Genomic DNA, 18,077 nt, shown 5'->3' on the forward strand with positions numbered 1-18,077 from the left:
TCTTTGAAAAAAGTGGATGGTATTTTGATGGGGATTGCATTGAATGTGTAGATTGCTCTAGGTAGCATTGACATCTTCACAATATTTGTTCTTCCAATCCATGACCATGGAACGTTTTTCCATTTCTTTGTGTCTTCCTCAATTTCTTTCATGAGTATTTTATAGTTTTCTGAGTACAGATCCTTTGCCTCTTTGGTTAGATTTCTTTCTAGGTATCTTATGGTTTTGGGTGCAATTGTAAATGGGATCGACTCCTTAATTTCTCTTTCTTCTGTCTTGTTGTTGGTGTATAGGAATGCCACTGATTTCTATGCAGTGATTTTATATCCTGCCACTTGACTGAATTCCTGTATGAGTTCTAGCAGTTTTGGGGTGGAGTCTTTTGGGTTTTCCACATAAAGTATCATATCATCTGCAAAGAGTGAGAGTTTGACTTCTACTTTGCCGATTTGGATGCCTTTGATTTCTTTTTGTTGTCTGATTGCTGTGGCTAGGACTTCTAATACTATGTTGAATAGCAGTGGTGATAGTGGACATCCCTGCCGTGTTCCTGACCTTAGGGGGAAAGCTCTCAGTTTTTCCCCATTGAGAATGATATTCGTTGTAGGTTTTTCATAGATGGCTTTTATGATATCGAGGTATGTACCCTCTATCCCTATACTCTGAAGAGTTTTGATCAAGAAAGGATGCTGTACTTTGTCAAATGCTTTTTCTGCATCTATTGAGAGGATCATATGGTTCTTGTTCTTTCTTTTGTTAATGTATTGTATCACGTTGATTGATTTGCAGATGTTGAACCAACCTTGCAGCCTAGGGATAAATCCCACTTGGTCGTGGTGAATAATCCTTTTAATGTACTGTTGGATCCTATTGGCTAGTATTTTGGTGAGAATTTTTGCATCCATGTTCATCAAGGATATTGGTCTAATTCTCCTTTTTGATGGGGTCTTTGTCTGGTTTTGGGATCAAGGTAATGGTGGCCTCATAAAATGAGTTTGGAAGTTTTCCTTCCATTTCTATTTTTTGGAACAGTTTCAGAAGAATAGGTATTAACTCTTCTTTAAATGTTTGATAGAATTCCCCTGGGAAGCCATCTGGCCCTGGGCTTTTGTTTGATGGTAGATTTTTGATGGCTGCTTCAATTTCCTTAGTGGTCATAGGTCTGTTCAGGTTTTCAATTTCTTCCTGGTTCAGTTTTGGTAGTTGATACATCTCTAGGAATGCATCCATTTCTTCCAGGTTATCTAATTTGCTGGCATAGAGTTGCTCATAATATGTTCTTATAATTGTTTGTATTTCTTTGGTGTTGGTTGTGATCTCTCCTCTTTCATTCATGATTTTGTTGATTTGGGTCATTTCTCTTTTCTTTTTGATAAGTCTGGCCAGGGGTTTATCAATCTTGTTAATTCTTTCAAAGAACCAGCTCCTACTTTCGTTGATCTGCTCTACTGTTCTTTTAGTTTCTATTTCATTGATTTCTGCTCTGATCTTTATTATTTCTCTTCTCCTGCTGGGTTTAGGCTTTATTTGCTGTTCTTTCTCCAGCTCCTTTAGATGTAGGGTTAGGTTGTGTACTTGAGACCTTTCTTGTTTCTTGAGAAAGGCTTGTATTGCTATATACTTTCCTCTTAGGACTGCCTTTGCTGCATCCCAAAGATTTTGAATAGTTGTGTTTTCATTTTCATTGGTTTCCATGAATTTTTTTAATTCTTCTTTAATTTCCTGGTTGACCCATTCATTCTTCAGTAGGATGCTCTTTAGCCTCCATGTATTTGAGTTCTTTCTGACTTTCCTCTTGTGATTGAGTTCTAGTTTCAAAGCATTGTGTTCTGAAAATAGGCAGGGAATGATCCCAGTCTTTTGGTACCAGCTGAGACCTGATTTATGACCTAGGATGTGACCGATTCTGGAGAATGTTCCATGGGCACTAGAGAAGAATGTGTATTCCGTTGCTTTGGGATGGAATGTTCTGAGTCTGTCTGTGAAGTCCAATTGGTCCGGTGTGTCATTTAAAGTCTTTATTTCCTTGTTGATCTTTTGCTTAGATGATCTGTCCATTTCAGTGAGGGGGGTGTTAAAGTCCCCCACTATTATTGTATTGTTGTCAATGTGTTTCTTTGCTTCTGTTATTAATTGCCTTATATAATTGGCTGCTCCCATGTTAGGGGCATAGATATTTACAATTGTTAGATCTTCTTGTTGGATAGACCCTTTAAGTAGGATATAGTGTCCTTCCTCATCTCTTATTACAGTCTTTGGTTTAAAATCTAATTTGTCTGATATAAGGATTGCCACCCCAGCTTTCTTTTGGTGTCCATTAGCATGGTAAATGGTTTTCCACCCCCTCACTTTCAATCTAGGGGTGTCTTTGGGTCTAAAATGAGTCTCTTGCAGACAGCATATCGATGGGTCTTGTTTTTATATCCAATCTGATAGCCTGTGTCTTTTGATTGGGGCATTTAGCTCATTCACATTCAGGGTAACTATTGAAAGATATGAATTTAGTGCCATTGTATTGCCTGTAAGGTGACTTGTTACTGTATATTGTCTGTGTTCCTTTCTGGTCTATGTTGCTTTTAGGCTCTCTCTTTGCTTAGAGGACCCCTTTCAAGATTTCTTGTAGGGCTGGTTTCATGTTTGCAAATTCCTTTAGTATTTGTTTAAGCTTTTTATCTCTCCTTCTATTTTCAATGACAGCCTAGCTGGATATAGTATTCTTGGCTGCATATTTTTCTCATTTAGTGCTCTGAATATATCATGCCAGTCCTTTCTGGCCTGCCAGGTCTCTGTGAATAGGTCTGTTGCCAATCTAATGTTTCCCCATTGTAGGTTACATATCTCTTCTCCCGAGCTGCTTTCAGGATTTTCTCTTTGTCTCTGAGACTCGTAAGTTTTACTATTAGATGTCGGGGTGTTGACCTATTTTTATTGATTTTGAGAGGGGTTCTCTGTGCTTCCTGGATTTTGATGCCTGTTTCCTTCCCCAAGTTAGGGAATTAGTTCTCTGCTATAATTTGCTCGATTATACCTTCTGCCCCTCTCTCTCTTTCTTCTTCTGGGATCCCAATTATTCTAATGTTGTTTCGTCTTATGGTATCGCTTATCTCTCGAATTCTGCCCTCGTGATCCAGTAGTTGTTTATCTCTTTTTCTCAGCTTCTTTATTTTCCATCATTTGGTCTTCTATCTCACTGATTCTCTCTTCTGCCTCATTTATCCTAGCATTTAGCGCCCCCATATTTGATTGCACCTCATTAATAGCCTTTTTGATTTCGACTTTGTTAGATTTTAGTTCTTTTATTTCTCCAGAAAACGTTTCTCTAATAACTTCCATGCTTTTTTCAAGCCCAGCTAGTATCTTTAAAGTGATGATTCTGAACTCTAGATCCAACATCGTACTAATGTCCGTATTGAGTAGGTCCCTGGCAGTCGGTACTACCTCTTGTTCTTTTCGTTGAAGTGATTTTTTCCATCTTGTCATTTTGTCCGGAGGAGAATAGATTAATGAGAGAACAAAATGCTAACAGGGTAACAACGTCCCCAGAAAATATACTCTAAACAAATCAGAAAAGACCTGAAACCAGGGGAAAAGAAAGGGAAAGAGAGAAAAAAGAAAAAGAAAAGAAAAAGAAAAAGAAAAAGAAAAAGATAAAAACAAACAAAAATAGGACAAAACAAAAAAAAAACAGAATATGATCAAATATGATCAGGCTGGTACATAGATCAGTGCCACACACTAGATTTTGGGTGTATTTTGGTCTGTTAGAAGAAAGTGCCTCCCAAAATTTTAAAGAAAGAAAAACTTATATATGTACAAAAATAAGGGTTGATATGTGAAGGGATGGAATATGACTGTAAAGATGAAAATTATAAAAAATTTTATAAAAGGAATTGATAAGAAGTTGTTTGAACGAAGAAAGAAGAGGATTAAAAAAAAAGAAAAAAAGAGGGAGAGAATGTGATCAGGCAGGGGAGTAGAAAAAAACCATACACTAGAGATTTAGGGTATATTTTGATCTGTTAGAAGAAACTATCTCAAAATTTTAAAGAGAGAACAACTTATATATATATGCCAAAAATACAGGTAACTACTATAAAGGGATAGAATATGACTTTAAAAATGAAAAATAAAAATGTTTTTTTTTTTAAAAAGGGATTGATAAGATGTTGGTTGAAAAAGGGAAAAAGAAAAATAAAAAAAAAAAAGACAGTTAAAAAAAATAATTAACTTTGAAAGACTACAGAATCATGGTAAAAAAGCCATGGATTCTATGTGCAGTATTCCCCTAGCGCTGGAGTTCTGCCGTTCTCATTGATCGGTGACCTTGGTCTTGGCTGGCTGTTCTCGCTGATCTTCTGGGGGAGGGGCCTGTTGCCGTGGTTCCCAAATGTCTTTGCCGGAGGTGGAATTGCCCCGCCCTTGCCGGTCCGGGCTAAGTAATCTGCTCGGGTTTGCTCTCGGGAGCTTTTGTTCCCTGCAAGCTTTCCGCACAGCTTTGGAGGCGGAGAGTGAAAATGGCGGCCTCCCAATCTCCGCCCCGGAGGAGCTGAGAACTCGGGGTCCTGCTCCTTAGTGCGCCCCCAGAGAAAAGCAGTCAGTCACTCCCATCTCTCCGGTCTCCAGCCGCACTCCATGCTCACCCGGCCTGTGACTGAGCGTTTCTATCTCCAGCACCCGACCCCGTGTGCAGTCTCCAAACCCAGCAGATCCCCGCGGTGCGCTCCCGTGCCACTCCTCCCGGGGGAAGAAGGTGAGTCTCCCCGGATCTGCCGCTTGTTGGGTCCCTGCTGGAGGAGCAGTGGCCCGACTGTGCCGCGGATCATGGTTTATGGCAACCCCGAGCTGAGAGCCCGCGCCTCGGCTCCATCTCTGCAGCCGGCTTCCCCGCTCCGATACCTGGGAGCTCTGCCGCACTCAGGCACCCCCGGTCTTTCTGTGACCCTGAGGGTCCTGAGACCACACGGTCCTGTGAGGGTTCCACCCCCCGCTTAGCCACTGGAGCAACGTCCCTCAGTGGAGCCGACTTCTAAAAGTTCCGATTTTGTGCTCCACGGCTCTATCACTTGCCAGAAGCGGCCGACGGAGGCCCCTCCCCCGCCGTCTATCCTCCCGAATATCGCCTCGGATTCACTTCTCTGCGCGTCCTACCTTCCAGAAAGTGGTCGCTTTCCTGTTCAGAGAGCTGTTGCTATTCTTTTCTTCGATCTCCTGTTGAGTTTGTAGGTGTTCAGAATGGTTTGATCCCTATTCAGCTGAATTCCTGGGACCAGACAAAATCCAGGTCTCCTACTCCTCTGCCATCTTGCTCTAAATCCACTACGTCCACTCTTATTTGAAGTTCATCTAAAGTAGAGTTAAATACTTCCTCGCCTGTCCCTCCATTATATATTATCTGTTATGTTATTATGATATAAATATATATCCTTTATATATCCTCTCTATATATATTTGGGTATATAAGAACAATGTTAAAATCAAAATGATTTTCACTTATTAATTTCCTGCTCTTACCTGGGCCACTCACTTTACTTATATTTTCTTATTTAAAACCACTTGAGGTAAGAATCATAATCACTAGTCATCATTTTTAGTTTACAAGAAATTGAAGTTCTGATAACTGAATGAATTGTCCTTTTCTATTTTATGTTGTAGTTACTGGCTTATGTATCCATGTCCCCAGTAATTTTTGAATAACCTGAAGAAAGAGCTACACTGTAATATTCATATATGTAACCCTTCTACTGAGCAGAAGGTAAGGCCCTGTCAACTATTTGTTAAATAAATAAGTAAAGTATCCTTGGTAATAAAGTATCTTTCTTTCCTGAACATCATCGTCATCGTATGGAAGAATTTGCAATGGGTTCTGAGCTCTTCTATTGTCACTAACACTGTGGTAAAGGCATTTTGCCAAATATGAGTTAAGAGTCATGTTTTGATGTTCAAAACACTCCTTAATAACCAAATAATGAAGCCACAAAGGCTTTGCATGTTTCGTCCTACCAGTTTCAGTAGATCACATCTTTCCTTTCCCAAGGTTTAATGCTCCCTTGAACTCACACCGGCTTGGTTAGGTTCCAATATTCAGAATTCATTGGTAACCCAAAGAAAGGGGGTGGGAAAGATCTTCTAGCTTCCCCTGAACCTAAATATGACACAAACTTAAAAGAAAATGGATTGCTGTCCCTGAAGTCTACCCTGGTCCTCACACAAAGAGGTACCAACAATCTTTTGTAGGAGAGACTCATTCATCTTAGTAGGGCAGAACCACATTCCCAGTCTTGGGTAAGAGGGAGAGAGAATATATCACCAAATGTTAGTCGAGCAACTGGACCAGATACCCACAGAAGAGTCCGGTGGGTCAGGATATGACTATGAAATATCAGGACTCTAAATATGTTCATCATTCCCCAGTGTCACACCCCGAATTCTTGGCAGGAAGTCTGTGAACTTAGGAATATAATAGAGAAGGGAGACCTGGCAACAAGCAGTAAGGACAATCCTTGGAGAAACAAAATTGCATAATCTTTGACCTTGTAATTTCTTCTTAATATGATTCCTTTTCAGGGAAGAAATCATAATTTAGGGTCTGCAGCCAGTTGGAACACATAAGTAGAGACCCCTGTGTTGTATAGATTGTAGATATGGCTTGTCAATTAATTGATTTGTTGTTTTATGAATTCTTGGCAGTGTCTTTCTAAAAGCTAATATATGCTAAGAATGCTTCTCAAATGGAAATATTTTCTTACTAAAATTCTCTTGAGTTGGTGGAGAATTAATGCCCAGCATGTCAATGGCTACATGTAGGATTAGATGCCACAATAAAGACCTGCTGACTTCTATGCCATGGAAGTCAGCAATGTGGGTGTTGTACATAAAAATAGCTACCTGGGGGGCGCCTGGGTGGCTCAGTCGTTGGGCGTCTGCCTTCGGCTCAGGTCATGATCCCAGGGTCCTGGGATCGAGCCCCGCATCGGGCTCCCTGCTCGGCGGGAGGTCTGCTTCTCCCTTTCCCACTCCCTCTGCTTGTGTTCCCTCTCTCGCTGTGTCTCTCTCTGTCAAATAAATAAATAAAATCTTTAAAAAAAAAAAAAATAGCTACCTGGGTGTCTAGGTGGCTCAGTCAGTTAAGCGTCCAACTCTTGATTTTGGTCCAGGTCATGATCTCAGGGTTGTGGGATAGAGCCCCGCATCAGGCTCCACACTCAGCACTGAGTCTGCTCAAGATTCTCTCTCTCTCCTTCTCCCTCTGCCCCTCCCCCCGATTGCTCTCTCTCTCTCTCTCTCTCTCATCAAATAAATAAATAAATCTTTAAAAAAATAAAATAAAAATAGTTACCATTTCTTGAATATCTGTGTGATATCAGGTACTCAACTGAGACACCTTCCTACTATATACCAGACACTTAAACAAGTCATCTCTAATCTTTACAAGAGAGGGATGAAATATACATCACTTATCCACCCTACTCCCATTTTAAAGATGGGGAAATGGAGGGTTAATAACTTATGCAAGTCGCTAAGCTAGTGGATATGATGCAGCGCCAGAACCAGAAATTAGCACTGGAGAAATCTCAAAATCACATCAACTTTTATGGGAATCTCCAACATCAGAGTTAGACTCTGTGCCAATTACCAATGTATGATATTTTGAAAGCGTCAGTAGGAACGACTGGCATGACACAGCATGACCTTCTTTTCAGCCCATGTCCTTGGTGGCTCTTTCTCTTTAGAGATAAGCCAATCCAATCTCCATTCCAGATACACAGGGCTTTCTAAGCTACGTTTGGAGAGTGATGTAAACACAAGGATATTTTTGGTAACTAATAGTAAAAAGTTAGGCAATGAGAAGCACAAATATAACTCAAGTGGGAGGTTAATTAATAATCCAGCAGGATTGTAAAACGACAAGCCTGGAGATATTACTTCAAGTTGTAGAAGGTAATGCAAACTCTGTTATATGCTGTGTTTTCTACTATATAAAAATGAGAAAGAGTAGGGGGGCAGAGAGACTGAGAGTGAGAGAGGGAGGGACAGAGGGAGGAGGAGAGAGAAGCACAAGTGAATAAAAGGTGCTAAGTAAAGTCATATGGTCAAATGTAGGGCTTAAAATGTCTTTGTTTCCATTCTAGCTATGCAAAACAATACTTGAGCCATTTACTTAACCTCTCCAGGCCTCAGTCTCCTTAAGGAGAAAAGAAGAGTACATCCTCTGTGGGGCTACTCTGATAATAAATACAGAAGACAATCTAGTGATGGTTGGGGTAACTCTGGACCTACGGGTCAAAATCATTTCTTCACTTATAAAATGAGGGCAACAACAGTACCAACTTCATATAGTTTTTGTGGGAATCATCTCCATCCACATGTATGAAGCTCTTGGAACAGTATCCAACAAAATGTAAGGACCATGTGTGCTTGCTAAGTACTAAACAGAAACAATGTAGATGAAGCCCTTAGTTCAGTTTCTGGCACACTGCAAAAGCTGCTCTAGATGTTAGCCTTGATTGTAATTCATATCTCAGGATGGCATCCTGCAAAATTAATGAAGAGAGACTCACCCCATTTTATTAGAACTACCAAGCCATAACCAAGGCCATGACTTTTTAATCTTGAAGTGACTTTATGTCTCTCTCCAGACCTCACTCCTGGGGGAAGGCATTAACTGCAAATCCTAATTACGGGTATGCTGAGATTCTAAAAATCAGAGCATATTGTTTCTAATGTTATCCTTCTTTCCACCCAATGATCAGGATTCCACTTATTCTTCCACTCTGGTCCTTATGTTTTATATTTATAAAATGAAAAGAATACCTACCCACTGAAAGTTTAATTAAACTAGAAAATTTTATCATCACAATGGAAACTTGATGATAAGACAAATACTTACTGGGGGCTATACTGTTTTCAATTAATCTATAAGAGTGGTGAAGAGTGTGGGTGAATTTGGAAATAAAAGCACTTGGGCTAGTGTCCTTGTTCTATTAGTTCCTACATGTGTAGTGGTGGGAAATGTACTTCATCTCCTTGCCACCCAGTTTCCTCATCTGTAAGATTGGGAAAATAACGGCACTTAACTCATAGAACTGTGTGAAATTAAGTGAGATAATTCAGGCAAAAGCTTAGAACAGTGTCTCATATACAAGAAGCACTCAAGAACTGTTAGGTATAATTCTTAGTCTAGCCTAGCCTCTTAAAGTTACTATTGTTTGATGGGTCAGAAGATGTGAGTTCAAATGCGGACATGGCCGCTACCCAAGGATATCTACATATTTTCATCCACAAAATGAAAATATAAATGCGAAAATCCCTTCAAGCTCTCACAATGTATGATCCTTTGCTTTTATTTCATTTAAGTACCTCCAACCCTCTCCAGAAATAGGTACTACAAAACTGGAAATAAAAAGGTAAAAATCATACTAATCTAGTAGTTGGAAGGTAGCCTAGTAGAGACACAGTCACTGTACTTTAAAGATGTTTTTTATGTGTATAACTTATTAATGCTTTTTTCAGGATTAAAAAAATAAAAACTTGAAACCAGCCCAGGCTTTGCATTTCTCATTATGAGAAAAAAATTTCCTGCAGTTGAACTATATGACATTTAATGACACATGGTGAAAATTTTAGGGTAGGCCCATACTCTTCTGAGTGACTCATAATGTGTTTTCTAGAAGAAAAAACTGTCCTGTAAACCAAGATAGGCCTTCTGAGAAAATGAGAGAACCGAGATCTTGCACTGCTTCTGGAGATGTGGAAAGCCTGTTCAAGAGGACTCCTTTCTAAGTTGTGGCCGCCCTCTTGAGCCTCCATTCACTTTACTTTAATCTTGTATTTTAATTGGGAAACAATGCACACATACTATATAGAGAGAACTTCAGGGAGTTTTGTGGCAACCACCTAAGTATATACATGTACCAGCAAAATGATTTAGCATATTATAATGTTTACTTCTCATTCTTACTGGTTTGAGAACCAGAATTTTATAGATACAGTTGAAATCTCCCTGCTATTCACCCTATACTCCTCATCCTTCCACTGGGTCCAGTGGGGTCAGTGTGTCTCCCTTGCACGGTGGAGTAGAATACTTTTACTCCATCAGTGAGCATAGAAAGAGCATGGTTCCATCTTAAACATTTGCATAGGTTGTCTTTCATGAGCAAATCAAAGTTAAAAATTAAATTTTATGTTTCTGAGATCGATTTATATTTATACAAATACTAGGTTGAACTGCATAAGATTGCCAACAATCAACTGATTTTGACTGTAAACATAGCACCCTTACGTGAGGAGTCATAGTCCACCAATTTAATTGTTTAATTCACTGTTTTGCAAATTTTAAAATACATCCCCCCGTTGTTACACATTCAACTTGACTCCAATTTTTTTATGATTATAAATTGTTATAAGATCTGTTAACTGTTTGGTCTGTCACAGTTTCATGAATTCTGGCAAAAAACATGAGGTGCTTGCAGCAGAGGCAAAGAACTTTATTACTCATGGCACAGTGAGCATCCTAAGAATTAGCATATTTGCACCAATTTCCCTTGTCTCTCAGTTCCATGCGAACGACCTGCAGGAGCCCAGGTGGAGATTATACACACAGTGGATTTGCATCATAGCTGAGGAACCCTGAGCTTAGGGAACCTGAATTTTTTATAATGCACTGTGAGCAACCATGCCTGATCTTTGATCCAGGGAGACATTACTTTTATTGTGCTGGACAGTGAGCAAGCCTACCTTCTGCAGACACTATCACTTTCTCCCTTGTTCATCTTACAAACATCTTTGAAAAGTTAATTTGAAACTGAAGGACAGTGACTTTGCTTGCAAGATGGGCAGAAACCTGAAAAACCCATGATTAATTATCTCCTGATAATGTTCTGGCCCATGGGGAAGAATTCCATCGGCTCAGATATCTAAACATAAGATGACCAGGTATCGGATCTGTGCATCAACACTGGTTTTCAGATATTGATAAATTCTCTCCAAGGTTGTTACACCAATTTTCATTCCCCTCTTCAGTATAAGATCTTTGCCTCTATCTGCTTTTCTCAGTATTTTATTCTTTCCTAACTGATGGCCGGTATCTCATTTTTGTAATGTTCTTTTATCCAGTTGCTGACAATCTTGAGTGCATTTTCATCTTTATTGCGCATTTGGGTCTCCTCATCTGTAAATTTCCTTTTTATATGCTTTACCAGGTTTTTTTTTTCTTTTCTGTTTATAGTTTATCAATATTTTATTGACCTGGAGATGTTTTAAGCATTCTACATACTGATCCCTTTTCCTTTAAATATTTACAATGATCTTTTCTCTGCTAATCACTTGATTTTAGTTATATTTGTCAGGTGTTTTGTGGCATATTTTTATTTTTATGTAAATGAACCTGTCAATTTGTTGTTTACTTACGGTTTGTGGGTTTTCTTAACATAATATAACAATCTTGCCCAATGCAGTAAATGTATTCTTTATATTTTCTTCTACAAGTTTAAAATATGCACATGTAAGTCTTTCATAAAGATGAAATTTGTTTTGGAGTAATATATAAGAGATATCTAACTTCACTCCTTAAAATATAGACAGCAACATGCCTCAGTACCATTGTTGACAATTCCATTTTTTCCCACTGATTTTTTTTAAAGATTTTATTCATTTATTTGAGAGAGAGAGAGAGAGAGAGAGCATGAACAGGGGGAGGGGCAGAGGGAGCAGCCAGGCTCCCCGCTGAGCAGGGAGCCTGATATAGGGCTTGATCCCAGGACTCCGGGATCATGACCCAAGCCAAAAGCAGCTGATTAACCAACTGAGCCACCTGGGCACCCCTTTTCCCACTGATTTTTAAGGAAGTTTTTCTCTCTCATATAGTGAGTGTTGGTATCCAGCAAGCTAATCCAACCCAATCCTTTCAATCTTGTTTTTCTTCAAAACTGCTTGGGTGACTCTTAAGCCTTTATAATTCCATATGCATTTGAGGTTAAGCATCTTTTTTTTTTTTTTAAAGATTTTATTTATTTATTTGACAGAGAGAGAGACAGCGAGAGAGGGAACACAAGCAGGGGGAGTGGGAGAGGGAGAAGCAGGCTCCCCGCAGAGCGGGGAGCCCGATGTGGGATTCGATCCCAGGACCCTGGGATCATGACCTGAGCCGAAGGCAGTCGCTTAACCAACTGAGCCACCCAGGCGCCCGAGGTTAAGCATCTTGATACCAGATGATATGTTTTAATTGGAGAATTTTTCTATACTTATCAATTCTTGGACTGCCTTAGATATTAATTTCGGAGATACGTGAGTCAAAATCTACTATGATCAAAAATGGGTCATATTGGTCAATTGTTACTTGCATTCTGAAAACTTCAGCCATGTGGATCTTGAGACTATATTGTCACTTGTGAATTCATGGTTATTATACATTCTTGGTGGTTTATTTCCTTTTATCACTAAGCCATATCCTTCCTTATCCCTGTTATTTCTTTCTGTCTTTATACCTAATTTGTTTTATTCTCTGTTACTATATTCAGTTACCACCTATTACTATATTACTGTGAAGTTAATCTTTTTCATTGCTGGTTGAGATAACTTTTTCTATGCTTTTTATTTTTCAAATTCTTTCTTACTGTTTAAGCGTATCTTCTGTCAATAACTCAGAGCTAATTTTCTATTTTTTAAAGATTTTATTTATTTGAGAGAGAGAATGAGAGAGAGAGAGAGAGCACATAAGAGTGGGGAGGGTCAGAGGGAGAAGCACGCTTCCCACTGAGCAGGGAGCCCGATGCGGGACTCGATCCCAGGACTCCAGGATCATGACCTGAGCCGAAGGCAGTCGCCCAACCAACTGAGCCATCCAGGCACCCGAGCTAATTTTCTATTAAAATCTATTTTTAACTTTGCTTCTCTATAGGTTTTGGTGATGGATTGAATTATAGTTCCCTCAAATTCATATGTTAAAGCCCTAACCTCCAAAGTGGCTACATTTGGAGACAGAACCTTTTAAGAAATATTTAAGGTTAAATGAGGTCGTAAGGATGAGGCCGGAATCCAATATGACTAGTGTCCTAATAAAAGGAGGAAGAATTACAAAAAGGCCATGTGAGGTCAGAGAGAGAAGATAGCTATTTACAAACCAAAAAGAGAGGCCCAGGAGAAATCAAACCTGCCAACATCTTGGTCTTAGACTTCCAGGTTCCAGAGCTGTGAGAAATTAATTTCTGTGCTGATGGCAGCCCTAGAAAACTAATACAGTATTTTAAGCTTATTTTATGTATCGGGGGCCTAAGTAACCCCAAACAAACAGCACCTTGCTTTATTATCAACACTCTGAAAAATTGAGAAGTGTATCAAATGAATGGCAGATGGGGTTTTAAAAATCACCTTGGTTACTCAGCAAGGCCAACATGAAGAATCCTGTTTTGAGAACAACAGGCACATAGACTTGCTAACATGGTATGCCATGAGTAGGCAAACTCACTTACCACGTCCCACCAGTATAGACCGGAGCAGTCTTCCCTGAATGGGGACTGCTGGGGGATGGGGAGCACTGAAATATGCTTTCTGTGGACTATGAAAAGAAGAAGGGCTCTCATTCCCAAGTCCAGAATATCAGTTTTTTCTTTCTAAATGGTCCAATCTGGTAAGTCACTCCACATGGAAAAGAAAAAAGAAGTAACAGGAGTATAGCAAAGAAATTACTCCTCATGAAACTATTTTGGATAAAGTCGATATAAACAATTGTGTATAGATTGTTCAGTGAACATAATTATTCATTTCTCTGGAGCAAATGCCCAGGAATATAATTTATGGGTCATACAGGATTTGAATGTTGAGTTTTCTTAGGAACGCACCAAATTGTTTTCTAGTTGGCTGTACCATTTTATGTGCCCCTGTAATGTGTGAGTGATCCAGTTCCTCTGCATCTTTGCCAGCATTTGTTGTTGTCACTATTCATTTTTTTTATCATTTTAATGGATGTATAGAGACATCTCATTGTGATTTTAATCAGCATTTTTCTAATGGCAAATTATGTTGAACACATTTTCATATACTTATTTACCATCTGTATATCCACATCAGTGAAATGTCTTCTCATGTATTTTGTTCATTTTCTAATTGCATTGTTTGCATTTTTATTGTTGAGCTTTGATATATATCTTTTAGATAAGTATATGTAAAAGATATATATATATATTTGATATATACATATTTACTTGAGATTATATATATTTGAGATATACATATAATACTATAGATAGTCTAGATAATAGTTATCACGTATGGCTTGTAAATATTTCCCCCCACTCTGAAGCTTTTCTTTCCATCCTCTTAACAGGGTCCCCTGGCAAAAGAGCAGTCTTAAATAATGGTGAAGTCCAGTTTATCCATTTTTAAGTAAATATTGTTTTGGGGATCAAATCTAAGAACCCCTTGCCTAGCACTATATCCTGAAGATTCTATTCTATTTTCTTCTAAAATTATTATAGTTGGATGCTTTACATTTAAGTTGGTAGCCCATTTTGAGTTAAACATCTATAAGATATAAGACTTCCTTAGGTAGAGGTTCATTTTTTGCCATTTGTCAATGTCCTGTGGCCATTGCACAGTTTCTTGAGATGGCTATCTTTCCTTGGTATTTTTGTCAAAATTCCGTTGGCCATATTTGTGTTGTTCTGTTTCTGAGTTCTCCATTCTATTCCATTGGTCTATATGTCTCTTCTGCCAGCTACGCACATTCTTGATAATGACAGCTGTATAAGAAGTCTTAAGATCAGGTTGACTGATTTCTTCTACTTTATTCTTTTTCAAGATTGTTTTAGCTATTCTGGTTCCTTTGCCTTTCCTGTAAATTGTAGGATAATCTTGTCTCTATCTATAAAAACTCTTAGTGGGATTTTGGTAGGAATTACCTAAAACATGCATATCAATTTGGGAAGGAGTGGTGTCTTTTCTATGTTGAGTCTCAGATCTTCTGGTACTGCTCCAGCAGGGGGAGGGGGGCTGCTGCTTCAATACTGTCAGGTAGAAGCAGAAGTCCAGGTTCCCCACCTGGCATCTGTTGACACCCAAAGGGAAGCTTCTTGTTGCTGCTGGACCGTGGTGGCAAACTTGGCTCCTATGGGGTCTCCACTGACTCTCTGGTGGGGATGGTCTCCTTACGACCGGGTGATAGTAAAAGTCCTGACTTCATTGGGGCTCCTCCAATACCACTCCAGGGAGGAGGGGAAGGGTACCTTGTTCTGCCACAGTAGAAGTGCAGGTCAAGGGGGGCCTTGTTATTGGCCAACATGGACAAGAGTTCAGGCTCCCTACTTGGCCTTCTCTAACACTACCTCAACAGGAGTGTTGGAGCATTTTGCTACAGCCTCATGAGGGTGGAAATCTGGGCTCCCCACTCAAATTTGCTAGCTTGAGGGGCGATATTTTATGTTTTCCCTGGCTGGAGTAGAGTGGCTGTTATCTAAAAGTGTTCTGTCTTGTTAAGCTGCCCATTTCTTCATTCTTTGACTAGAGAGAGCAGCCTTCTATTGGGGCTTATTTTTCTTCTGTACCTATTGGTGTTTCTAATTTGCTGGGTTATCTAGCTCCAAGGCTGGGATATGTGATTTAAAACAAACAAAGGCACTTAGGACCTATTCATTCCTAGGGCCCTGTGGTCCCTAGCTGGTCTGTTTTTTTCTCTCCCACATTCAGAGTCTTTATGTTTGTTTTATACATGCTGTCCAGGGTTTAAGTGCGCTTATCAGGAATGATGGGGAAAAGTACATCTATTCCATCTTCCAGGAAATAGAAGTCCCCTTCTTGATTTTTAAAGAATCTAAAGAGTTAAAAATACACACGAGATTATCATTCAGAAAAATATTGGAGACAACCCTTTGTGTCAGTACATACAGATGTTGCTTGGCCCACACACAGCAAATTTGGAAAACAAGCTAATCTCTAGCCCCCTAAAGCAATTATCACTGGCAAACTATGTTCCCAGAACATACTATTTACCATCGCCAAAAAGCATAGCAGAAGCTCAATGATATGTGAATGAAAGAGAAAATCTTCTTGGTAGGGTCTCACCAGAATGCCGGTTAGTTGATGCCAGAGTCTTGGAATTCAAGACTTGTAAATTTAAACTCAGTTGGGAGAAACCTCCTACCTATACTTTGGCACTATACATCCACCTATTTCAGAAAGAAATCCACCTGTACATAATTTTTCTGGAGGATACTCTGGTTTCCATCCTGGATTCCTTCTGCAGTGCCAACATACCCATGTCTTCAGCTGCCAATGACCAGCAGCTAACTCCTTTACTAAAACTGTTTCTTGGCAACAGAGTTTTCTTCACTCAAGGGCATTGCACTCCAGGGAGCCCTGGCCTGGACAATGACTGACTCACGTAGGCACACAAAGTCCCAGTTTCCTGCTGCCGTTGGGGACAGCTTTGAATGGCTCTGTGCGTTCTCAGATGCAACCACATCCTGGGTCGATTCACATGTCCCTGTTAGAGTATCTATCTGTGGATAAACTTTCTCCATGCATTGTCTGTATTAAACTATTGTTTTCAGGGAAAGCAGTTTAAGACACTCTTAATTTCCATTTCTCCCTTGAGTCTTGCATTTCTCTCTTTATTGTTCTGAATTGAGTGCAAAACAGCATCCACATTCATTTGTGAGCAGAGAATGTTGTTCTTGTGCCCCAATAACTCACAACGATTCAGTATGGAATTATTCTGGCTTAAGATATCCACTTCTCCAGGAGTTTTCTCTCTCATAAGTTCTGGGGTTTTTTGTTTTGTTTTGTTTTGTTTTATGGAAATCTAGCTCAGCCAAGCTACAATACACCTCACTCATTTATCCAACAAACGTGTTTTAAGCAGTCATTAGGTATAGATACCAGGAACAACCTCTGCAACCTACCACATAGAGTATTTGGGGGGATTAAATGTGTCAGCCTAAGCAATATGTCAGGTACAGTGTCTGATACCAGGAAATTTTTCAAGGGATAGAAAGCCATTTACTTTGCCTTTTCCACATCTTGTCGTGACTACAAGAAAAACAAACTAACCTTGTCATTATTTGGTGATTGTGATTCTTGGTTACCTTTGGAAAAGAAGGCGGGTATTAAAGGAAGTGCCATCTATGGCTTGGTCTCTGGGTCAGACTGTCCTGATCATCTTTTCCCAGCCAGGCTGTCCATTGCCACGAGTGAACAATTCTATTGTAAAGAGACTCGAGTGACCAATCTCTGCAATTTCTCTGGAATACCATTTTAAATATCTCTTTTGAAGAAAATGAGAAAGGACTGTTGTGACATAGTCATCAAATGTCTGGAAGCTGTAGTTAGTGGTGGATATCCTGGTTTCTGGTGCCTTTATAGTTCTGGTGCCTCAAGCTGTTTCAAAACCTGAGAACCAGCTGAGGAAATTTGACATGAGCTCAGCCTTCCATTCTAGGACTCACCTGTGGAAGACCTTTTTATCAGAATAAGCATTCAACTAAATTTCCCGAGTTTCTACTCAGGCAACCAGCTGGTCCCTGGAAATGGACAGTCACTAAGGGTTGGCCTCAACAGGATGGGGTTGCAGTGCATACTCTAGCTGGGCACATGGACAAATACACAGTAGCAGCAGAATGTGTAAGGTCTATGAGAGCAAGAAGGCCAGGGGATTATGGCACCACTGAGTAACTGGAAGAGACAGATGAATCTCATCACTCTGGTCTGGAATGGACCACAAAAACTATTTGATAGCAAAGTAATCTTGCTCTTTCTAGGTGAATCTCAAAGGGATAATGGGACACTGATTTAGTGGAATGAACACAAGCTTTGATTTGGACACATTTGAGCTTCAATCCAAAATCTGCTTTTAAGCTGTTGGTTTGCAACCTTGGGAGCTCCCTGGGTGAATCTGAAACTGGCCCCCACACAGGAGGAAGGGAGAGACTGATGAAAGAGGTACAACACTGCAGGTGGGTAGGCGGCAGGTTTAATAAGCAAGGGGATTTACATATGAGGCTTGCCCTGGGCCCCACAAGACCTTTGCCCACCCACCAGAATGCTAAAAGTTTAATGGGGTTCAGATGGTCTCAAGGACACCTTACTCT

This window comes from Phoca vitulina, unplaced genomic scaffold, assembly GCF_004348235.1.
Source record: "Phoca vitulina isolate PV1807 unplaced genomic scaffold, GSC_HSeal_1.0 scaffold18, whole genome shotgun sequence".
NCBI classification, from domain to species: domain Eukaryota; kingdom Metazoa; phylum Chordata; class Mammalia; order Carnivora; family Phocidae; genus Phoca; species Phoca vitulina.